We start from the raw sequence: 26541 nt of genomic DNA, 5'->3' as shown, positions 1-26541 counted from the left end.
CATGTAGCTGTCCAGTTCTCCGAGCAACACTTATTGAAGAGACTGTCTTTTCTCCATTGTATATCCTTGCCTCCTTTGTCATAGATTAGTTGATGATAGGTGCATGGGTTTATCTCTGGGCTTTCTATCCTGTTCCATTGATCTATATTTCTGTTTTTGTGCCAGTACCATATTGTCTTGTTTACGGTAGCTTTGTAGTATAGTCTGAAGTCAGGGAGTCTGATTCCTCCACCTCCGTATTTTTCCCTCAAGACTCCTTTGGTTATATGGGGTCTTTTGTGTCTCCATACAAATATTAAGATTTTTTGTTCTAGTCTTGTAAAAAATGTCATTGGTAATTTGATAGGGATTGCACTGAATCTGTAGATTGCTTTGGGTAGTATAGTCATTTTCACAATGCTGATTCTTCCAGTCCAAGAACATGGTATATCTCTTCATCTGTTTGTATCATCTTTAATTTTTTTCATCAGTGTTTATAGTTTTCTGCATACATGTCTTCTGTCTCCCTAGGTAGGTTTATTCCTAGGTATTTTATTCTTTTTGTTGCAATGGTAAATGGGAGTGTTTCCTTAATTTTTGTTTCAGATTTTTCATTAGTGTATAGGAATGCAAGACATTTCTGTGCATTAATTTTATATCCTGCAGCTTTATCAAATTCATTGATTAGCTCTAGTAGTTTTCTGCTGGCATTTTTAGGATTCTCTCTATATAGTATCATGCTATCTGCAAACAGTGACAGTTTTACTTCTTCTTTTCCAATTTGTATTCCTTTTATTTCTTTTTCTTCTCCGATTGCCATGGCTAGGACTTCCAAAACTATGTTGAATAATAGTGGTGAGAGTGGACATCCTTGTCTGTTTCCTGATCTTAGAGGAAATGCTTTCAGTTTTTCACCATTGAGAATGATGTTTGCTGTGGGTTTGTCTTATATGGCCTTTATTATATTGAGGTAGGTTCCCTCTGTGCCCACTTTCTGGAGAGTTTTTATCATAAATGGGTGTTGAATTTTGTCAAAAGCTTTTTCTGCATCTATTGAGATGATCATATGGTTTTTATTCTTCAATTTGTTAATATGGTGTATCACATTGATTGATTTGTGTATATTGAAGAATCCTTGCATCCCTGGGATAAATCCCACTTGATCATTGTGCATGATCCTTTTAATGTGTTGTTGGATTCTGTTTGCTAGTATTTTGTTGAGGATTTTTGCATGTATATTCATCAGTGGTATTGGTCTGTAATTTTCTTTTTTTGTAGTAACTTTGCCTGGTTTTGGTATCAGGGTGATGGTGGCCTCATAGAATGAGTTTGACAGTGTTCCTTCCTCTGCAGTATTTTGGAAGAGTTTGAGAAGGATGGGTATTAGCTCTTCTCTAAATGTTTGATAGAATTCACCTGTGAAGCCGTCTGGTCCTGGACTTTTGTTTGTTGGAAGATTTTTAATCACAGTTTCAATCTCATTACTTGTGATTGGTCTGTCCATGTTTTCTATTTCTTCCTTGCTCAGTGTTGTAAGGTTATACCTTTCTAAGAATTTGTCCGTTTCTTCCTGGTTGTCCATTTTACTGGCATACAGTTGCTTGTAGTAATCGCTTATGATCCTTTGTATTTCTGCAGTGTCACTTGTTACTATTTCACTTTTAATTTTATTGATTTGAGTCCTCTCCCTCTTTTTCTTGATGAGTCTTGCTAATGGTTTCTCAATTTTGTTTATCTTCTCAAAGAACGAGCTTTTAGTTTTATTGATCGTTGCTGTTCTTTTCTTTGTTTCTATTTCATTTACTTCTGCTCTGATTTTTATGATTTCTTTCCCTCTACTAACTTTGGGTTTTGTTTGTTTTTCTTTCTCTGTTTCCATTAGGCATAAGTTTAGATTGTTTATTTGAGATTTTTTTTGTTTCTTGAGGTACCCTTGTATTGCTATAAACTTCCCTCTTGGAACTGCTTTTGCTGCATCCCACAGGTTTTGGATTGTCATGTTTTCATTGTAATTTGTCTCTACGTATTTTTTGATTTCCTCATTGATTTCTTCAGTGATCTCATGGCTAACATATTGTTTAGCCTCCATGTGTTTGTGTTTTTCACGTTTTTTTCCCCGTAGTTGATTTCTAATGTCATAGTGTTGTGGTCAGAAAAGATGCTTGTTATGATTTCAGTTTTCTTAATTTTACTGAGGCTTGATTTGTGACCCAAGATGTCATCCCTTTTGGAGAATGTTTCATGTGCACTTGAGAAGAAAGTGTAATCTGCTGTTTTTGGATGGAATGTTCTATAAATATCAATTAAATCTATCTGGGCTATTGTGTGATTTAAAGCTTGTCTTTTCTTATTAATTTTCTGTTTGTATGATCTGTCCATTGGTGTAAGTGAGGTGTTACAGTCTCCCAGTATTATTGTGTTACTGTTGATTTCCTGTTTTATTGCTGTTAGCAGTTGCCTTAGGTATTGAGGTGCTCCTATGTTGGGTGTATATATATTTATAATTGTTATATCTTCTTCTTGGATTGATCCCTTGATCATTATGCAGTGCCCTTCCTTGTCTCTTGTAACATTCTTTATTTTAAAGTCTATTTTATTTGATGTGAGTATTGCTACTCCAGCTTTCTTTGATTTCCATTTGCATGGAATATCTTTTTCCATCCCCTCACTTTCAGTCTGTATGTGTCCCTAGGTCTGAAGTGGGTCTGTTGTAGACAGCATATATATGGGTCTTATTTTTGTGTACATTCAGGAAGGCTGTGTCTTTTGGTTGGAGCATTTAATCCATTCACGTTTAAGGTAATTATTGATATGTATGTTCCTATGACCATTTTCTTAATTGTTATGGGTTTGTTTTTGTAGGTCCTTTTCTTCTCTTGTGTTTCTCTCTTAGAGAGGTTCCTTTAGCATTTGTTGTAGAGGTGGTTTTGTGGTGCTGAATTCTCTTAGCTTTTGCTTGTATATAAAGCTTTTGATTTCTCCATCGAATCTGAATGAGATCGTTGTTGGGTAGAGTAATCTTGGTTGTAGATTCTTCCCTTTCATCACTTTAAATATATCATACCACTCCCTTCTGGCTTGTAGAGTTTCTGCTGAGAAATCAGCTGTTAACCTTATGGGAGTTCCCTTGTGTGTTATTTGTCATTTTTCCCTTGTTGCTTTAAATAATTTTTCTTTGTCTTCAGTTTTTGTCAGTTTTATTACTGTGTGTCTTGGCGTGTTTCTCCTTGGGTTTATCCTGCCTGGGACTCTCTGCGCTTCCTGGACTTGGTAGGCTATTTTCTTTCCCATGTTAGGGAAGTTTTTGACTATAATCGCTTCAAAATATTCTTGGGTCGTTTCTCTCTTCTCCTTCTGGGACCCCTAAAATTCGAATGTTGTTGCATTTAATGTTGTCCCAGAGGTTTCTTAGGCTGTCTTCATTTCTTTTCATTCTTTTTTCTTTATTCTTTTCTGTGGCAGTGAATTCCACCATTCTGTCTTCCAGGTCACTTATCCATTCTTCTGCCTCAGTTATTCTGCTATTGATTCCTTGTAGTGCATTTTTCATTTCAAGTATTGTATTGTTCATCTCTGATCGTTTGTTCTTTAATTCTTCTAGGTGCTTGTTGAACATTTCTTGCATCTTTTTGATCGTTGCCTCCATTCTTTTCCTGAGGTCCTGGATCATCTTCACTATCATTATTCTGAATTCTTTCTCTGGAAGATTTCCCATCTACACTTCATTTAGTTGTTTTTCTGAGGTTTTATCTTGTTCCTTCATCAGGTACGTAGCCCTCTGCCTTTTCATCTTGTCTATCTTTCTGTGAATGTGTTTTTTGTTCCACAGGCTGCAGGATTGTAGATCTTCTTGCTTCTGCTGTCTGCCCTCTGGTGGATGAGGCTATCTAAGCGGCTTCTGCAAGTTTCCTCAAGTCTTTGGCTTTTCTCTAAAGGTAATGGTGAGCTCTTGTAGCGTTTTGAACAGAAAAATGATATGACTTACATACCAGGACCTCTCTGCCTGCTGGGTTGAGGCATGCATCTGATTGGAGCCAAAGCCTTCATTCAGATGTTCTTACGTTTCACACATCACTGTTTGCTTTGACGACCAGGTGAGATAACACTTCAGAGAGGCAGCCAGAACCACAACCAAGAATTCTTGTTTTTCAGGGTTTTTTTTCCTTTCAGTACTTTAAATATGTCATCCCACTCCCTTCTGGGCTGCATAGTTCCTGGTGAAAAATCAGCTGTTAATGTATTGAAAATCCGTTCTTTGTGATGAGTTGCTTCTCTCTTGCAGCTTCTCCAGATTCTCTCTTTGTCTTTGTCTTTTGACAGTTTGATTATAATATGTCTTGGATCTCTTTGAGTTTGTCCTACCTGGAGTTAATTGAAGTTCTTGAATATATTAATTCATGTATTTTGAAACTTGGGAAGTTTTCAGCTAATATTTCTTCAAATATTCTTTCTCAGCTTTTCTCTCTCTTCTGGTACTTACAAAATGTTTATGTTGGTCTGCTTTATGGTATTCCACAGGTACCTTAGGCTCTGTTTTTTTTTCTCTATTCCTTTTCTTTCTGCCACTCAAATGGGATAATTTTAATTATCTTCAATTTCATTGATTCTTTCTTCTGCTTGCTGATATCTGATGTTGAACTCTTCTTGTGAAGTTTTCATTTCAAATATTATCCTTTCTGGCTTTAGATTTTCTGTTTGGTTCGTTTTCATTTTTTCTATATCTTTGTTGATAGTTTCCTTTTGTTCACATTTTTTTTCTGGTTTCCTTTATTTCCTCATCCATGGTTTTCTTTTGCTCATTGAGCATATTTAAGATAGTTGTTTTAAGTCTTTGTCTAATAAGGACAAAGTCGATACTTCCTTAGTGAATGATTTCTGTCAATTTTATTTCTTGAATGGGCTATACTTTCCTGTTCTTTATATGCTTTATAATATTTGGTTGAAAGTGGAATTTGAATTTTTTCTTCCATTTTTATTGAGAAATAATTGGCATACTGTACTGTATAAGTTGAAGGTGTGTAGCATAATAAGTTGACTTACATACATCATGAAATGATTATCACAATAAGTGAACCTCCACCATCACATTTTGTATAGATACAAAATTAAAGAAATAGAAAAATATTTTTTTCCTTGTGATGAGAACTCTTAGGATTTACTCTTTTAACAACTTCCATATATGACATACAGCAGTGTTAATTATATTTATTATGTTGTACATTACATCCCTAGTACTTATTTATCTTCTAATTGGAAGTTTGTACCTTTTGACTGCCTTCCTCCAATTTCCTCTCCTCTCACCCCTCCCACCCAAAGCTGATCTGTTTTTCTCTGAGTTTGTTTGTTTTTGAAGTATAATTGACCTACAACACTATGTTAGTTCTTTTCATTTTTTATTTTATGTTATTTATTTTAGTTTTTTGTTTTTGGCTGCCCCATGTGGCATGCTGGATCTTAATTCCCTGACCAGGGATTGAACCTGCTCCCCCTGGAGTGGAAGAATTGAGTCTTAACCACTGGACCACCAGCGAAGTCCCAACACTGTGTTAGTTCTTTTGGTATTTCTATACATTTCAAAACGAAATGATCACCAGGATAAGTCTAGTTACAATATGTTACCATACAAAGATATTACATAGTTTTTGACTATATTCCCTACACTCTACATTTCATACCTTGACTCATTTATTTTGCTGGTGGAAGTTTGTACTTCTTAATCTCCCACACCTATTTCTTTCTTCCCCCCATCCCCTCCCCTCTGGCAACCACCTGTTTGTTCTCTCTGTTTATGACTCTGTTTCTTTTGTGATGTTTGCTCATTTGTTTTGTTTTTTAGATTCCACATATAAGTGAAATCATATAGTATTTGTCTTTCTTGGACTTATTTCTCCCTCTAGGTCCATCCATGTTGTTGCAAGTAGCAAGATTTCATTCTTTTTTATGGCTGAGTAATACTCTTCTTTATCTATTCATCTTCTTTTTCCATTCCTCTGTTAGTGGGCACCTAGGTTGCTTCCATATCTTGGCTATTGTAAATAATGCTGCAATAAAAATAGGGGACCATATATTTTTTCCAAGTAATGTTCTTGTTTTCTTGGGGTAAGTACCCAGGAGTGGAATTGCTGGGTCATATGGTAGTTCTATTTTTATTTTTTTGAGGAATTTTCATACTGTTTTCCATAGTGGCTGCACCAATTTACATTCCCACCAACAGTGCACAAGGGTTCCGTTTCTCCACATCCTTGCCAACACTTGTCTTTTTGATAATAGCCATTCTGACAGTTGTGAGGTGACATCTCATTGTGGTTTTGATTTGCATTTCCCTGATGATTAGTGATGTTGAGCATCTTTTCATGTGCTTGTTGGCAATCTGTATGCCTTCTTTAGAAAAATGTCTATTCAGATCCTCTGCCCATTTTTTTGGGGGGGTGGTTCGTGGGCCTCTCACTCTTGTGGCCTCTCCCGTTGTGGAGCACAGGCTCCGGATGCACAGGCTCAGCGGCCATGGCTCACGGGCCTAGCCGCTCCACGGCATGTGGGATCTTCCCGGACTGGGGCACGAACCCATGTCCCCTGCATCAGCAGGCAGATTCTTAACCACTGCGCCACCAGGGAAGCCCTGCCCATTTTTAAAAAAATTTTTAAAATGTAATTTAAAAAATTATTGGAGTATAGGTGATTTACAATGTTATGTTCTCTGCCCATTTTTTAATTGGGTTGTTTATTTTTCTTTTTGCTATTGAGTTGTATGAGTTCTTTATATATTTTGTATATTAACCCCTTATTGGATATATTTTTTGCAATTATCTTCTCCCATTCAGTAAGTGGCCTTTTTGGTTGGTTGATAGTTTCCTTTACTGTACAAAAGCTTTTTAGTTTGATGTTGTCCCATTTGTTTATTTTTGCTTTTGTTTTCCTTGCCTGAGGGGACAAATGCAAACAAATATTACTAAGACAAGGTGTTTGTATATTTTATTGTAGTAACTCTGGAAATCAGATTCTTGCCCTTTGCCAGAGTTTGAGGGCAGCAGTTATCTGTTTGGTGACTTTAAAACCTATTTTAGCAGAGACCATATCCCTTGTTATGCGTGGTACTGAAATTTGTGTTCCTTTATCTTGTGTTTAGATAGCGTTTTGATAGGTATTTCTTTGAATGCCAATAATCAATAAAGAAAGAGAGGGAAAAGGATTAAAGAAACAAGGGGAAGGAGAAGGAAAATCTCTCTCTCTCTCTCTCTCTCTCTCTCTCTCTCTCTCTCTCTCTCTCCCTCTCCCCCCCTCCCCCCTTCCTCCCTCCCTCCCTACCTCTATCTGTGTGTGTGTGTGTGTGTGTCTGTGTGTGTGTGTGTGTGTGTTGCAGCACTCTTTCAACACTTAGCCAGGCCATGTGTAGCTCTGCTTTAGCTTTTACTTCCTGCTTACACTGTGCCTGGAGATCAGCTAGAGTGAAAATTCAAGGTTTACTCAGGTCTTTCTTGAGCATGGGTTCTCCTCTGGGCATAGGCCTGCTTTTTAAAATTTCCTAGTATATATGGGCACTTTTCAGTGCCCTAATTTTCCCAAGGAAAGTCTCTTCCCTGCTTTTCCTCCCAGGTGTTTGGCACTGTCTCCATATTCCTCACCTGTAATCTTTTGCCCCAGGAAGCTGTAGGTTGTTCATTCACTTTACAGTGTTTTCTCACAATGCATATGGTTCTTCTGTCCTGAGTCTTTTCTAAGTTAGGTGAAACAAAGATAAGTGCCCTGCATTAGCCTTTTAGGTAGCCCCCATAGAGATTAGACAGACAAACAATTCTTTGTGAAAAAAATCTGCTCTATTCCCTCTGGAACCAGGGACAAGTGTTCCACAATGTGAACGTGGCTGCCCTTTTGAAGATTGCCACTAAGCTGGAGAGGCAGTTGGGTCAGAGCAAGCAAAAACATCACAGACATTTTGTACCATCTAAAGTTGTGTTTTTCTTGATTCAGCGTTTGCTTGGTTGTTGTAAACCTTAGATTGTTTTCCAGAGTTCTAAAAAATTTGGTTCTGATAGTTCCTGCTTGATTTTTTGATGTTTCTATGGAGGGACAAGTGTTTAGAGCATCCTGCTTCACCATTTTCACTGGTGTCCAAACATAATTTTCAGTATGAATATCCAGTTGTTCTTTCACTGTTTTTTTTTTTTCTTTTGGAAAGACAGTCCTTTGCGTGTTAAGTTATGTTTTCATTTTTTGTTGCAAGTCAATTGACCATATATGTGTGAATCTATTTCTGGACTTTATTTTGTAGATCTACTTGTCTATCCATATGCCAATACCATGCTGTCTTGATTACTGTAGCTTTATAGCAAGCCTTGAAATCAGACAGTGCAAGTTTGTTTTAAGTATTTTAACATTATTGTGTTTCCATATAAATTTTGGAACAGCTTGTCAATTTCTGAAAAGTCTCCTGGGATTTTGGTTGGGATTGCATTTAATCTGTAGTTCAGTTAACATTAATGATATTGAGTCCTCTTATACATGTCTATAATATATTTAGTTTTTAGGACTTCTTTAATTTGTCTTAGCAATGTCTTATACATTTCAGTGTACCAGTTTTATTACTTCTAGTAGTAGCTTTTTACAGATTCTAAGAACGTTCTATATGTACAATTATGATGTCTTTGAAAAGGGACAGTTTTACTTTTCCCTTTCCATTCTTTATGCCTATCTATTGTTTTCTTTGCCTTGCTCTCTTGGTACTGAACTCCAATGTACAATATTCAGTAGAAGCAGTGAGAGAAAAGTGGTGAGATCAGTCATCCCTGCCTTGTTTCTGTTATTAGGGGGAAAGCATTCTGTCTGTTACCATTAAATGTGATGTTAGTTCAGTGATCCTCAATGGGTGGGGAAAGTGCCACAGAGGACAGTTGGCAACATCTGGAGACATTCTTGGTTGTCATGATTGGGGGCTGTTAATTGGCATCTAGTAGATAGAGGCCAGAGATGCTGCTAAACATCCTACAATACATAGGACCCCCACCTACCTACTCTGTGCAACAAGGAATCATTCAGGCCAAAATGTCAATAGTGCCACTGCTGTGAAACTCTTGTTAGCTCTAGGTTTTAAGGGATGTCCTTTATTGGATTAAGGAAGTTACCTTTATTTCCTAGTTTGGTGTGTTTTTATCACAATTGGCTACTGAATTTTTGTTAAATGTTTTTTTCTGTATCTACAGAGATGATTATACAGTATGTTTTCCCTTTTTCTATTAATATAGTGAATTACTGGCTTAGTCTGTTCAGGTTGCTCTAACAAAATACCATAGACTGGGTGAGAAATTTATTTTTCACTGTTCTGGAGGCTGGAAAGTTGAAGATCAAAGTGCTGGCAGAGTTGATGTCTGGTGAAAGCCCCTTCCTGGTTCATAGACAGCTGGGACAAAATCTGGATCTAGGAATACACTTGATTTATTTGGGATTTGTGAGACTAAACTGGCTAACAGAGCTTCACATTGGGAAGTGTGGAAAATAATTGTTACCCCCTGTTGATTATCTCATTATAGTTGGGCTGAAATATATTAGGATGTTTTCAGAAATGAGGTAATACTATTAACATTATTTAACTATTTCGTTTTACTTGGCATTGAACATTTAATTTTCCATGTATATTAGGTTCCAAGCACTGCTCTAACAAAATACCACAAACTGGGTGGCTTAAAATAACAGAAAATTATTGTCTCTCACAATTCTGGAGATTAGAAGCCTGAAACCAAGGTGTCAGCAGGGCCATTCTTTTCTGAAGGCTGTAGAATAGGATCCTTCCTTTCCTCTTCCTAGCTTTTGGTGATTACTTGCATTCCTTGGCTTATAGATGCATCATTCCAGTCTCTACCTCTGTCATCACATGGTGATATGATGTGTGTCTTTGTGTGTCTCTGTGTCCAAATTTGTCTCTTCTCATAAAGACATCAGTCATTGGATTAGGGCCTACCCTAATCCAGTATGACATAACTTTAGTTTGATTACATCTGCAAAGAACCTACTTCCAAATTAGGTTACATTCTAAGGTTCTTGATGAACACGAAGTTTGGGAGGACAATATTCAAACCAGTACACCATGTATAAGAACATTTCTTATTTGTGCTTTCAAAGGACACCTTGGAAAATATTTTCATTTCAATGTATTTTGGTCTATATGCCAAATCTAAATAGTGTTATGCGCAAATGTTCAGATAGACTAAGATTAAAATAGACTTTCCCGAAGTTTTCTAAACAATAAAAATGTGGAAGGACATGTTATCAATGTTACTTTCTTATGATTTAAATTTATCAGAATTTATCAAATAATGATTACATAAGAGAGTGTTTTGGGGAGGAAGTTAGGCAGTTGTCAGACTTTCACATTGCAATGTGTATGCCAGGGTGAGTAGTGCATAATCTCTTCACACCGCAAAGAGCTCACAGTTCTGTTGAGAAAGAAGTTACAATATAGCATGATGAGTGCAATACTAGAATTGTACATAAGGCACATAAAGAAAGAATTATCTATATTTAATTATAAAAAAAATCTGTGTGTGTATGTGACACAGAGGGAGGGAGAGAGAGAGAGAGAGAAAAGAGGGTTAACTGATCTGAAAGGTAATTAGGTAAACTGAACAACATTGTATATTTCAGTTACACTAATTCAAAAGTAATGACCCTCACAGTGTTGTATTTATCAAAATGTTGACTTATTTATTCCAAAATGATGATTCTCTGACGATGTATTTTCTTTTGGATCTGGAGGATCTGCTAAAGGTGAAGCTCTCATATAGCTTATCAGGAAACATCAGTGGGGAAAACTTACCAAAATACCATGAAACAAACATCAACCTGATTACTGATTTTGTAACTGAAATAAATTGGTACCTTTGGTTCTTACCCTGCCCCAAGGTGTTTTTTAGACAGGAGAAATTAGCTGTAATAATCGCCTCTTGAAGATGAGCTGTGCTACTCTGGATTGATTTTCTTTTTCTTTCTTTTGTTCCCTCCTTACGTTTATTTTTGATTAGGTACTGCATTCAGGTGGTTCAAATTTTGGTAGTTATAAAAGAGTATACAATGAAAGGGCACTCTTTCTGTCCAGCTACATAGTTCTCCTTCCCAGAGCAACCTGTGTTAACATTTCTTGTTTTTAGTTCTAGAGCTATTTGATGCATAAAAAGCATGGGCACTCACAAACATAAATATACTTTATTGTTTTTCCTTATTTTTACACATTTTTATGTACTTTGCTTTAGATCATTCCATATTAGTACATAAAGAGCTATGGCTACACAGTAGTGTTTGATTGTATGAATATGCCATAATTTATTTAACCAGTCTCCTGTTGAGGAATATATAGATTGTTTCCTGACTTTTGGTATTGCACTTCTGCAATGAATAACTTTGTAATAGGTCATTTCAGATATGTACTATCTGTAGGATAAATTTCTAGAAATGGGACTGCTGGGTTGGATAGTATGTACTTTTGTCATTTTGATGGATATAGCCAAATCGTCCTCCATAGACGTACCAGTTTACACTTATACCAGCAGTAGATATAAAAGTGCTTGCTTCCCCAACCCTCACCAACATATTGTGCTATCAAACATTATATCATAATATGATACATGAAAAATTATATCTCATTGTGGTTTTAATTTGCATTTTCTGGGTAAGGTTGAGTCATCTTTTCATATATTTAAGACCCTTTGATATTTATAAAAAATAATTTCCTGTTTATAATGGTTGGGATGCTACTGGATTGATGGGCACAATGTCTTTTCTCCTTTATATATACCTGTGGGCATGTTCCTTTACACAAGAGAACAAGGGTGATTCCAAAGAGCATGTTTAGGTCAAATAAACTCTAAGCCGGGAACATTTTATGTGTTTAAAAAATTCACTAGCTTTTTATAATTCACTCATTATACAGCTAATATATCATGGTTGACAACAACTGAACTAACATCCCCTAGTAATTTTAAATGATTTAAATTACTCATAAGAAATTTAACTCAATATTTTGTTACTTCTTAACATAGATTGTACTTTTTAAAAATGTTTTTTATATTCCAAGAGAAATAAAATTATTCTTTAATTAGAAATTTAACAATGTGTTAGAATTTACACAGAATTATTTAAAATTATGATATGTTCTCATTTGAAGTATGTGTATGAAGCCACATTATAGGAAGGTTAGAATTTCAGTGTATATTTATTTATTTATTTTTAAAATTAATTAATTTTTGGCTGCATTGGGTCTTCATTGCTGTGTGTGGGCTTTCTTTAGTTGCAGTGAGCAGGGGCTACTTTTCGTTGCGGTGCGTGGGCTTCTCATTGCGGTGGCTTCTCTTGTTGTGGAGCACGGGCTCGAGGTATGCAGGCTTCAGTAGTTGCGCCTCGCGGGCTCTAGAGCACAGGTTCAGTAGTTGTGGCGTACGGGCTTAGTTGCTCTGCAGCATGTGGGATCTTCCTGGACCAGGGCTCGAACCTGTGTCCCCTGCATTGACAGGTGGGTTCTTAACCACTGCACCATCAGGGAAGCCCCAGAATTTCAGTGTATATTTCAGTGTGTTTGATGATGCATAAATGGCTCTGGACTCTTTTGCATCATATAAGAAAATTGTTCTCAGCTTTGTCTATGGCACACTAGATCACTTCTCTTATACGACTTATCAGTGTCTGCATGTATCATCATTAGTTACTTATGTGTCTGCCTTTCTCACTAGATTGTGTACTTCTAGAGGATATAATTTGTATTCCACTTTAGCACTAGCTTAAGAGTTTTGCATGTACCCCATACTCACAAACTGTTTCTTGAATTGAATCACATTTACATTTAGGTTTTGAGTTGCATTTTTAAAAACACTTTTCCACATATTGTTTGATTTTGTTTTTCTTGTAAAATCTTATTCTAATGCTGCCTGGATTTGCTTTCTGCTAATATTATTGACTTTGTGTCAAAAAGAATTACTCAGAATGCTCCTCTAATAATAGCATTGAAGAGGTAGATTTTTGGTACATATTTCTTTGCCGTTCTTCATTTTTTCTGTCAAAGTCCTACTTTATTTCTAGCCACAGACAGTTCTGTGTATTAATTGGGCAATAGTGGGTAGACTGAACATTTTGGTGAGATATATTAGTTGTTTCATTTCACTAAGATTCCCAATTTATGCAATTTGAAATGTGCAATTAAAGTTCTGATCACTGCTAATATTAAGTAATTTAGAAGGTTCTATAGCAGAGTGAACAGCTTTTCAAATTGCTGCGTTTTTCATATAAATTTTTACTGAAATAATTGTAGGTTCACATTCAATTCTAAGAAGTAGTACTGAGAGATCTCTTGTACTCTTTGCCTATTTCCCCCAATGGTAACATCTGTGTTATGTAATATCACAACCAGATATTAATATTAATGCAATCCACCAGTCTATTCATATTTCACCACATTTAGTTGTGTTCATTTGTGTTTTAATACTATACAGTTTCATCAGGTATATAAATTCATGTATCCCCCACCACAGTTAAAATACTGAACAGCTCCGGGACTTCCCTGGTGGTCTGGTGGGTAAAACTCTGCACTCCCAATGCAGGGGGCCCAGGTTCAATGAACTAAGTCCTGCATGCTGCAACTAAAGATCCCACATGCCACAACGAAAGATCCTGCCTGTGGCAACTAAGACCCGGTGCAGCCAAATAAATATTAAAAAAAAATACTGAGCAGCTCCAATATCACAAAGATACCTGAATTGCCCTTTTATAATCACATACACTTTACACTCCCACCTTCACTATCATAACCCATGGCAACCAGTAATCTGTTTTTCCATTTCTAAAATTTTGTCCCTTAAAAAATGTTATACAAATAGAAAAGTATAGTACGTATCTTTTTGTGATTAGCTTTTCTGACCAGCATAATTTGCTGGAGCTACATCCAAGTTCTGATTATCAATAGTTATTTCCTTTTTATTTCTGAGTAATATTCCATCTTACGTATGTACTGTGTAATGATTATTTAAATCATTCATATACTGAAGGAAGCCTGGGCTAATTGCCGTTTTGGGCTATTATAAATAAAGCTACTTTGAATATCACTGTACAGGTTTTTGTGTAAATATAAATTTTCATTTCTTTGGGATAAATGACCAGGGGTATAATTGTTGGGGTGTATGGTAGTTGCATGTTTACTTTTATAAGATCGTGCCTAACTGTTTACAGGGTAGCATTCTCATCCCAAATAAATGAGAGGTCCAGTTTCTCCTCACCCTCACAAACATATATTGTTATCACTATTTTTAAATTTTTGCTACTCTTTACAGGTGTGTAGTGATATCTCAAGGTGGTTTCAGTTGGTAGTTCCCTAATGGCTAATGATATTGATCATCTTTTGATGGGCTTGTTTGCCATTTTTGTATCCTCTTCAGTGAAATGGCTTTTGCTCGTTTTCTAATTGGACTTCGTTCTTTTTACTATTGAGTTTTGTGAATTCTTTATATATTCTAGTTCTAGTCCTTTGTTAGAGGTGTGGTTTGCAAACATTTTCTCCCAGTTTGTAGCTTGTCTTTTTGTCCTCTAAACAGGGTCTTTTGCAGAGCAGAAGATTGAAAATTTGATGAAGTCCAATTTATCAATATTTCCTTTTATGGATTGTGCTTTTGGTGTCAAGTCTAAGAACTCTTCACCTAGCCCTAGATACTAAAACTTTTCTTAAAAGTTTTATAGGAGAGGACCTTCAAGATGGCGGAGGAGTAAGACGTGGAGATCACCTTCCTCCCCATAAATATATCAAAAATATATCTACATGTGGAACAACTCCTACAGAACACCTACTGAACTCTAGCGGAAGACCTCAGACTTCCCAAAAGGCAAGAAACTCCTCACGTACCTGGATAGGGCAAAAGAAAAAAGAAAAAACAGACAAAAGAATAGGGACGGGACCTGCACCTCTGGGAGGGAGCTGTGAAGGAGGCAAACTTTCCATACACTAGGAAGCCCCTTCACTGGAGGAGACAGGGGGTGGGCAGGGGGTGGGGAAGCTTCGGAGCCACAGAGGAGAGCGCAGCAACAGGGGTGCAGAGGGCAAAGCAGAGAGATTCCCACACAGAGGATCTGTGTTGACCAGCACTCACCAGCCTGAGATGCTTGTCTGCTCACCTGCCAGGGCAGGTGGGGGCCGGGAGCTGAGGCTCAGGCTTCGGAGGTCAGATCCCAGGGAGAGGACAGGGGTTGGCTGCGTGAACACAGACTGAAGGGGGCTAGTGCGCCACAGCTGACCGGGAGGGAGTCTGGGAAAAAGTTTGGAACTGTCTAAGAGCCAAGAGATCATTGTTTCAGGGTGTGCGAGGAGAGGAGATTCAGAACACCGCCTAAATGAGCTTCAGAGATGGGCGTGAGCCGCGGCTATCAGCGTGGGCACCAGAGATGGGCATGAAACGCTAAGGCTGCTGTTGCAGTCACCAAGAATCCTGTGTGCAAGCACAGGTCACTATCCACACCTCCTCTCCCGGGAGCCTGTGCAGCTGGCCAGTGCCACGGTCCCCTGATTCAGGGACAACTTCCCCAAGAGAACACAAGGCATGCCTCAGGCTGTTGCAACATTATGTTGGCCTCTGCTGCCGCAGGCTCGCCCTGCATTCCATACCCCTCCCTCCCCCACCCTGAGTGAGCCAGAGCCCCCTAATCAGGCGCTCCTTTAACCCCCTCCTGTCTGGGCGAAGAACAGATGCCGGAGGGCGACCTTCATGCAGAGGTAGGGCCAAAACCAAAGCTGAATCCCAGGAGCTGTGTGAACAGAAAAGATAAAGGGAAATTTCTCTGTGCAGCCTCAGGAGCAGCGGATTAAATCTCCACAATCAACTTGATGTACCCTACACCTGTGGAATACCTGAATAGACAATGCATCAACCCAAAATTGAGGCAGTGGACTTTGCGAGCAACTGTAGACTTGGGGTTTGCTGTACGTGACTGACTAGTTTCTGATTTTTATGTTTATCTTAGTATCGTTTATAGCACTTGTTATCACTGGTGCATTTATTGGTTTAGTTGCTCTCTTCCTTTTTTTCTCACTTTTTAAATTTTTAAAATCATTTTTAATAATTTTTAAAAATTTATTATTTTAATAACTTTATTTTATTTTATTTTATTTTGTCTTTCTCTCTTTTTCCTCCCTTTTCTTCTGAGCTGTGTGGATGAAAGGGTCTTGGTGCTCTGGCCAGGTGTCAGGCCAGAGCCTCCAAGGTGGGAGAGCCGAGTTCAGGGCACTGGACCACCAGAGACCTCCAAGCCCCACGTAATATCAATCGGTGAGAGCTCTCTCAGAGATCTCCATCTCAACACTAAGACCCAGCTCCACTGAATGACCAGCAAGCTCCCCCATGCCAAACAACTAGCAAGATAGGAATACAACTCCACCCATTAGCAGAGAGGCTGCCTAAAATCATAAAAAGTTCACAGACACCACAAAGCACACCATCAGATGCAGTCCTGCCCACCAGACAGGCAAGATCCAGCCTTATCCACCAGAACACAGGCACCAGTCCCCTCCACCAGGAAGCCTACACAGCCCACTGAACCAACCTCACCCACTGAGGACAGACACCAAAAACAATGAGAAGTACGAACCTGCAAAAAGAAGACCCCAAACAAAGTAAGTTAAGCAAAATGAGAAGACAGAGAAATACTCAGCAGATGAAGGAACAAGGTAAAAACCCACCAGACCAAACAAATGGAGAGGAAATAGGCAGTCTACCTGAAAAAGAATTCAGAGTAATGATAGCAAAGATGATCCAAAATCTTGGAAATAGAATGGAGAAAATACAAGAAATGTTTAACAAGGACCTAGAAGAACTAAAGAGCAAACAAACAGTGATGAACAACAAAATAAATGAAATTAAAAATTCTCTAGAAGGGATTAATAGCAGAATAACTGAGCAAGAAGAACGGATAAGTGACCTGGAAGATAAAATAATGGAAATAACTACCTCAGAGCAGAATAAAGAAAAAAGAATGAAAAGAATTGAGGACAGTCTCAGAGACCTCTGGGACAGCATTAAATGCACTAACATTCGAAATATAGGGGTCCCAGAAGAAGAAGAGAAAAATAAACGGTCTGAGAAAATATTGGAAGAGATTATAGTTGCAAACTTCCCTAATATGGGAAAGGAAATAGTTAAGTCCAGGAAGCACAGATAGTCCCATGCAGGATAAATCCAAGGAGAAGCATGCCAAGACACATATTAATCAAACTATCAAAAATTAAATACAAAGAACAAATATTAAAAGCAGCAAGGGAAAATGTACAAGGGAATCCCTATAAGGTTAACAGCTGATCTTTCAGCAGAAACTCTGCAAGCCAGAAGGGAGTGGCAGGATATATTTAAAGTGATGAAAGGGATAGACCTATAACCAAGATTACTCTACCCAGGAAGGATCTCATTCACACTCAACAGAGAAATTAAAACCTTTACAGACAAGCAAAAGCTAAGAGAATTCTGCACCACCAAGCCAGCTTTACAACAAATGCTAAAGGAACTTCTCTAGGCAGGAAACACAAGAGAAGGAAAAAACCTTCAAAAACAAACCCAAGACAATTAAGAAAATGCTAATAGGAACATACATATTGATAATTACCTTAAATGTAAGTGGATTAAATGCTCCAAGCAAACACATGGACTAGCTGAATGGATACAAAAATAAGACCCATATATATGCTGTCTAGAAGAGACCCACTTCAGACCTAGGGACAGATAAAGACTGAAAGTGAGGCATGGAAAAAGATATTCCATGCAAATGGAAATCAAAAGAAAGCTGGAGTAGCAATTCTCATATGAGACAGAATAGACTTTAAAATAAAGACTATTAGAAGAGACAAAGAAGGACACTACATAATGATCAAGGGATCAATCCAAGAAGAAGTTATAACAGTTGTAAATATTTATGTATCCAACATAGGCGCACCTCAATACTTAAGGCAAATGCTAACAGTGATAAAAGGGGAAATCAACAGTAACACAATCATAGTAGGAGACTTTAACACCCCACTTTCACCAATGGACAGATCATCCAAAATGAAAATAAGTAAGGAAACACAAGCTTTTAAATGATACATTAAAGATGGACTTAATGGATCTTTATAGGACATTCCATCCAAAAACAACAGAATACACTTTCTTTTCAAGTGCTTATGGAACATTCTTCAGAATAGATCATATCATGGGTCACAAATCAAGCCTTGGTAGATTTAAGAACATTGAAATCATATCAAGTATCTTTTCCGGCCACATTGCTATGAGACGAGATGTCAGTTACAGGAAAAAAAAACTGTAAAAAATACAAACACAGGAGACCAAACAATACACTACTAAATAACCAAGAGATCACTGAAGAAATCAAAGAGGAAATCAAAAAATACCTAGAAAAAAAAAAAAAAATACCTAGAAACAAATGACAATGAAAACACGATGGCTCAAAACCTACAGGATGCAGCAAAAGCAGCTCTAAGAGGGAGGTTTATAGGAATACAATGCTACCTCAAGAAACAAGAAACATCTCAAATAAACAACCTAACCTCACACCTAAAGCAGTTAGAGAAAGAAGAACAAAAGAACCCCAAAGTTAGCAGAAGGAAAGAAATCATAAAGACCAGATCAGAAATAAATGATAAAGAAATGAAGGACACAGTAGCAAAGATCAGTAAAACTAAAAGTGGGAGAAGACGCAAATCAGTAAAATTAGAGCTGAAAAAGGAGAAGTTACAACAGACACTGCAGAGATACGAAGGATCATGAGAGATTACTATAAGCAACTATATGCCAATAAAATGGACATCCTGGAACATATGGACAAATTCTTAGAAATGCACAACCTTCCAAAACTGAACCAGGAAGGAATAGAAAATATAAGCAGACCAATCACAAGCACTGAAATTGAAACGTTGATTAAAAGTCTTCCAACAAACAAAAAGCCCAGGACCAGATGACTTCACAGGCAACTTCTATCAAACATTTAGAGAAGAGCTAACACCTATCCTTCTCAAACTCTTCCAAAATATAGCAGAGGGAGGAACCCTCCCAAACTCATTCTACGAGGCCACCATCACCCTGATACCAAAACCAGACAAGGATGTCACAAAGAAAGAAAACTACAGGCCAATATCACTGATGAACATAGATGCAAAAATCCTCCACAAAATACTAGCAAACAGAATCCAACAGCACATTAAAAGGATCACACACCATGATCAAGTGGGGTTTATTCCAGGAATGCAAGGATTCTTTAACATACGCAAATCAATCAATGTAGTAAATCATATTAACAAATTGAAGGAGAAAAACCATATGATCATCTCAATAGATGCAGAGAAAGCTTTCAACAAAATTCAACACCCATTTATGATAAAAACCCTGCTGAAAGTAGGCATAGAGGGAACTTTCCTCAACATAATAAAGGCCATATATGACAAACCCACAGCCAACATCATCCTCAATGGTGAAAAACTGAAAGCATTTTCACTAAGATCAGGAACAAGACAAGGTTGCCCACTCTCACCACTCTTATTCAACATAGTTTTGGAAGTTTTAGCCACAGCAACCTGAGAAGAAAAAGAAGTAAAAGGAATCCAAATCGGAAAAGAAGGAGTAAAACTGTCACTGTTTGCAGATGACATGATACTACACATAGAGAATCCTAAAGATGCTACCAGAAAACTACTAGAGCTCATCAATGAATTTGGTAAAGTAGCAGGATACAAAATTAATGCACAGCAATCTCCTGCATTCCTGTACAAGAATGATGAAAAGTCTGAAAGATAAATTAAGGAAACATTCCGATTTACCATTGCAACTGAAAGAATAAAATACCTAGGAATAAACATATCTAAGGAGAGAAAATACATGTATGGAGAAAACTGTAAGACACTGATGAAAGAAATTAAAGATGGTACAAACAGATGGAGAGATATATACCATGTTCTTGGATTGGAAGAATAAGCATTGTGAAAATGACTGTACTACCCAAAGCAATCTACAGATTCAGTGCAATCCCTATCAAACTACTAATGGCATTTTTCACAGAATTAGAAAAAGAAATTTCACAATTTGTATGGAAACACAAAAGACCCCGAATAGCCAAAGCAATCTTGAGAAAGAAAAACGGAACTCGAGGAATCATGTTCCCTGACTTCAGACTATACTACAAAGCTACAGTAATGAAGCCACTTTGGTACTGGCACAAAAACAGAAATATTGATCAATGGAACAGGATAAAAAACCCAGAGATAAACCCACACACATAAGTTCACCTTATTTTTGATAAAGGAGGCAAGAATATACAATGGAGAAAAGACAGCCTCTTCAATAAGTGGTGCTGGGAGAACTGGACAGTTACATGTAAAAGAATAAAATTAGAACACTCCCTAACACCATACACAAAAATAAACTCAAAATGGATTAAAGACCCAAATGTAGGCCAGACACTATAAAACTCTCAGAGTAAAACATAGGCAGAACACTCTATGACACAAATCACAGCAAGATCCTTTTTGACCCACCTCCTAGAGAAATGGAAATAAAAACAACTATAAATAAATCGGACCTGATGAATCATAAAAGTTTTTCACAGCAAAGGAAACCATAAACAAGATGAAAAGACAACCCTCAGAATGGGAGAAAATATTTGCAAATGAAGCAACTGACAGTGGATTAATCTCCAGAATTTACAAGCAGCTCATGCAGCTCAATATCAAAAAAACAAACAACCCACTCCAAAAATGGGCAGAAGGCCTAAATAGACATTTCTCCAAAGAAGATATATAGATTGCCAACAAACACATGGAAGGATGCTCAAAATCACTAATCATTAGAGAAATGCAAATCAAAACCACAGTGACGTATCACCTCACATTGGTAAGAATGGCCATCATCAAAAAATCCAGAAACAGTAAATGCTGGAGATGGTGTGGAGAAAAGGGAACCCTCTTGCATTGTTGGTGGGAATGTAAATTGATACAGCCCCTATTGAGAACAGTGTGGAGGTTCTTTAAAAAACTAAAAATAGAACTACCATACGCCCCAGCAATCCCACTACTGGGCATATACCCTGAGAAAACCATAATTCAAAAAGAGTCACGTACCACAGCGTTCATTGCAGCTCTGTTTACAATAGCTAGGACATGGAAGCAACGTAAGTGTCCATTGACAGATGAATGGATAAAGAAGATGTGGCCCATATATACAATGGAATATTACTCAGGCATAAAATGAAACAAAATTGAGTTATTTTTAGTCAATTGGATGGACACTGAGACTCTCATATAGGGTGAAGTAAGTCAGAAAGAGAAAAATTTATACCGTATGCCAACACATATGTATGGATTAAAAAAAAAGTTTCTGAAGAACCTAGGGGAAGGACAGAAATAAAGATGCAGACGTAGAGAATGGACTTGAGGACATGGGGACGGGGAAAGCTAAGCTGGGATGAAGTGAGAGAGTGGCATGGACTTATATATACTACCAAATGTAAAATAGATAGCTGGTGGGAAGCAGCCGCATAGCACAGGGAGATCACCTCGGTGCTTTGTCACCACCTAGAGGAGTGGATTAGGGAGGGTGGGAGGGAGACACAAGATTTTTGGGATATATGTATATGTATAGCTGATTCATTTTGTTATACAGCTGAATGTAACACAACATTGTTAAGCAATTATATGCCAATAAAGATGTTAAAAAATTTATAGTTGTACTTTTTAAATTTATGTCCGTGATCCATTTTTAATTAATCGCCCCAGCACCATTTGTTGGAAAGGCTATAGTTTTCCATTGAAGTGCTTTTTTACTTTTGTAAAAAATATCACTTGGGTTTATTTGTGTGGTTGTATTTCTGCGTTCTTTATTCTGTTCCATTTATCTGTGTGGCCTTCCACCAGTAACATACTATTTGGTTACCATAGCTATATAGTAAGCCTTACTGGGATGACTGATTCCTCTCACTTATTCTTTTTTCCCAAGATTGTTTTAGGTATTCTAGGGCCTGTGCCTTTTCATATGGATTTTTTAATTAGTTTGTCTGTGTCTATAAACCCTTGCTCAAATTTTGATAGCAACTGAATTAAACCTACAGAAAAATATGGGAGAATTGACATCTTTACTATGCTGAGTCTTTCAATTCATGAGCATGGTATGTCACTCCATTATTTAGATTTTTCTACCCAGAATAGTCCTTACAGTGTTTTCCTTGTTTTGTTGTCAGATGGAAGTACATACGTTAATCTGGATTTCAACTTCTGTAGGCTTGCTGAGAATGATTAAGCTCATTTATTAATATTCATTCACTATTCATTCATTCATTCACAGTGCAGGTATATTTGTCTTACTCCATTGTGATTGATAGATAATGTTTTATGTTTGTAGTGTTAATTTTGATTTTAAAGATTACAACCCTGTAAATAGGTGAGGAATTGTACTAAAGAAAGAACAATAGTGTTATAGACTAAGGAATCTTTGTAATAATACTTACTGTAATGATTTTTATCTCTATCATATTAAATAAATATGATAGGCTGACGGAGGGATTACTGACTAAAGGAATAAGGATTTATTGGAGGGAGGGTATAATCTTTGACAAATGTCTTATTTGACAATTTTTGAGCCCAATATCAAAAAAAATTGCAGGTATGGAGAGGGTCAACTCAGGAGGTGGAAGTAAGTGATTATTATTTAGATGACCCCAGATAAATAAGCTTGGCCTGTACTAGAGAGATCACATCATGGAGTAATAAGAACATTTTGCTTAAGGTTGTAACTCCTTCTTGAAATAGGAAAATCTAAGGAGTTGTATTTATGGAACCCCTACTATTTTCCCCGCTTTTTGCTGGGAACTGTTAATATATAGCTGTTAAAGAGATAAGATCCCTGAATTCATGGGATTTGTACTGTAATATGATTTGTGACATACCAGTTAGAGCATGTATAGGTTTTTCAGCAGGTAAATGGCATGATAAAATTATTTGAGTAGGCCTATTTACAGTTATTAGTGGCCAGTACAGTAAGGAATACCAACATTGTACATCAGTTTTTAAGTTAGGGGGATTTTTTTCTGGTTTTAATGGTTTTCAAGGTTTTGGAATCTATACATTTGAGATTATTGATCCTATTGTCAAGTTAATGATGACTTAAAATGTTTTTTGAGCCATTTGTGGACAGCATTTTATATATTTTTGATGAATTGGTAATATATGTCAAAGGGAAGGCATATACAACCTTTGCTATAAGAAATCTAGCATAAATGGCTGATTATGTTAAAAATATGAGTCACATTGTACTTCTCTCTTCATTCATAAAAGATCAAGGAGTCTGTAGAAGCCTGTGTAAAGTTTATATTAAAATAGATACCCTGGAAAGCAGAAAAGTATACTTCCTGTCATGTTAAACAGTCGAAACCCACTTTAAAATGTGGTTTAGATTGAATGGCATGTTAAGAGGGATATTGGGAATGATTGTATCTTTCAAACCATTGATTCTTTTGTGTATTTCATTTGTTAGATCACAACCATCTATTTTACAGTTTTAAAAATTCCTTTTGAATATTTTGCATTTTTAAACCTCCCATTCTTATTGGATTTCTGTTCTGTGGAGTTGTTTTTGAGACATTAGTGATTTTTCAATGTTCACTTTCTTTGATATTCTCAGTAAGCACATTTCTGGAAAATTTCTCTTAAGTCCCTAGGGACATTTAAAGGAAAATCTAATTTATAGGGAATAATATTTCCACATTTTTATCTGAAAATCTGAATTTTCATGAAATAGAATTGCATAAAACATGGTATCTTATGCAGCTGCCTTTTATAAAAACCCAAATGTGTTAAAATATTTATAATTTCTTTAAAATAAATGCAATATGATTTGTTTGAATCTTTATTGGAGAAGCAGTCTATTTTAGTAAAGAGTAGGGATGGTTTGGGTTCTTAGAAATAGATATCCGCTCTACCCCTTGATGTGGGTGGGGTGGTTATTGTAGAATGGAACTGTAGTGTATTCCAGTGGTGAGGTAGTCAGAAGAGGATAGCTTGTTCATGAGCTCCAAGTTTCCATATTATCTATAACATTTATTTTGCTCTCTTTTTTCTCTTCCTTATACTTTTTTGTTTCCTCTTTTTTAACTTTATTTTTATGTTTTTAAAATTTTTATTGGATTATAGTTGATTTACAGTGTTGTGTTAGTTTCAGGTGTACAGCAGAGTGAATCAGTTATACTTATACATATGTCCACTCTTCTTTAGATTCTTTTCCCATATGAGTCATTACAGAATATTGAGTAGAGTTCCCTGTGCTATACAGTAGGTCCTTATTAGTTATCTTTTATATATAGTCATGTGTATATGTCAATCCCAGTCTCCCAATTTATCCCTCCCCCACCCCCACTACTTTCCCCCCTGGTAATCATACATTTGTTTTCTACGTCTGTGACTCTACTTCTGTTTTGTAAATAAGTTCATTTGTACCTTTTTTTTTTTAGATTCCACATATAAGCCATATCATTTGATATTTGTATTTCTCTGTCTGACTTACTTCACTTAGTATGACAATCTCTAGGTGTATCCCTGTTGCTGCAAATGGCATTATTTCATTCTATTTTATGGCTGAGTAATATTCCACTGCATATATGTACCACATTTTCTTTACCCATTCCTCTGTCAATGAACATTTAGGTTGCTTCCTTGTCCTGGCTGTTGTAAATAGTGCTGCAGTGAACATTGGGGTGCATGCATATTGGCTTGCACATGGCCAAGATACCTTTGTAGCCATTCTGTATCATGGCCTCTTGGCTTTGTTCTCATTGCTACCTAAGTTAATCTCTTGCTATTTCCTGGTTCAAATTCGTGAGAGTAAATCTGCTCAGTCTGATTGGTATAATTTATCTTTTCATGCTTGCCACATCATAGTCCACTGGCCAGCCTATGGACTGATTGTCTTTGAGTTACCTTGCTTCCTCCTTGTCTATAATTACCTATAGTCATGTGCATGGGAAGTCTGGGTCATGTGGTCTAAAATATGATTGTCTGTGGCTGGCCTTGTGTTAGGAACTGTTGGCAGGACCATTTCACTTAGAAAAGACTTTAGTTGTCACTGTGATCAATAATAGTAAAAAATAACTTATGCAAATGTACTACCTTCAAGTAGGCTTATTTAGGCCTAGAAACCAGTTTTTAGGAAGGATATCTCCACCGTGTTACAGTTAACTGGGATGTAATATTGATTCAGAGTTGTCTTCGTTCTTCATTTTAGAAAGTTGCTGGTACCCTAAAGTTTGCATTGCACACATTACTTTTGGGAAAATGGACTAACTTCAGGTCTTCATCTAACAATATTTATGTATGCTGTATAAATATAATGAAGTGTAACTTACTTGGGCAGTGTCTACCTATTGTTCTTTACCCAGTTTGAACCTCATCAATGTTATAGAGATAACTAAATTAGTTTGTTTTATCTATACAGACTTGTGTCAACATTTGTATAGACTGAGCCAAGAGTACAAATACAAATCTACATGCCATATGTATAAGATTTAAAAAATTTGTAACCCAATTTAACAAACTGTTAAATAAAATGAAGTCCTCTTCTCACATTTTGACAAATATGCCTTCATAATGAACTGGAAGGTCAGGTTCAAGTTTAGAATTCTCAAACTCCTCTGACTTCGACACTGGCACATGATTGTACTGGGAAAGTTGGCTACTAGACCTTGGCTGGCCTCCTTCTCTTTAGATACCTGTCTCTGTCTTGCACCAGAAAGGGCCTCACTCTAATGTATGCTTCACTCCAGCCTATGTGTACAAGCTCTGTCCATGGTCCCTGTCACGGCCTACTTTGACCACTCCTTGGGCTTAATAGTGGGCACATAGATAGCAAGATCCACCCTCTAGAACAACACTTCAAAATGAGTTCCAGGAGAGAATTAAACCATTAAATTATTTAAATAATTAAACCATTAAATGCTTTAAATTAAACCCCAAGGCATCTATTAGATGAAAAAATTAAAATGCTATCAGCCTTGTGCTGTATTTGGGAGAGTGGAGAAAATGGTTACATGAATAATTTTCTTTAGGGCTTGAGAAAGGTTAGTGGGCTGAGAAAGGCTGGTGAAGGGTAGACCTGAAGAAGAGGCCCATGTGGGCTCATGAAAGTGGCTTGGGGCTATTTGGGCAGGGAATTTGGGGATCTTGGGTACACAAATTATGATCTAGAAGGGGGAAGCACAGGCTTCTGATGTTCTTTTCCCTGTGGCCCCACAGATTCTTTCCTCTAGGAACTGGGAGCAGCTGAGGAATTGCTAGAGTGGGTTCTGCTGAGTTATGGGGCGTCTCTTACCCACATCAAAGTGTGGCACTTCATCCATTAATTGTTTTTCGTGTCTTAACTATTAAATGCTATGTTAAATTTTTTGTCTTGAAAATGTGTTTAGATGTAATCAGGCTTAATTCCAATGAACATGGCAGAGCAGGGAATCCCCAAAATCCATATTTGCATAAAATCGCAAATAAACTAGCAGATACTCTCAGAATCAACCTTATTGGTATTCTGGAAA

General features: G+C 37.0%; 1 protein-coding gene across 1 annotated transcript in view; it reads left to right on the top strand.

The window, feature by feature from the left end:
• The window catches only part of COL4A5 (collagen type IV alpha 5 chain), a 226061-nt gene that overhangs the window by 31235 nt on the left and 168285 nt on the right, over positions 1–26541 (top strand). The window lies entirely within an intron of this gene.

Source organism: Delphinapterus leucas, chromosome X (assembly GCF_059928025.1).
Source record: "Delphinapterus leucas isolate spDelLeu-1000000601 "Yukka" chromosome X, BTC_Dleu_Yukka2, whole genome shotgun sequence".
Taxonomy (NCBI): Eukaryota; Metazoa; Chordata; class Mammalia; order Artiodactyla; family Monodontidae; genus Delphinapterus; species Delphinapterus leucas.
Note: the sequence above shows the minus strand (reverse complement) of the source record. Positions and strands in the feature narration are given on the sequence as shown.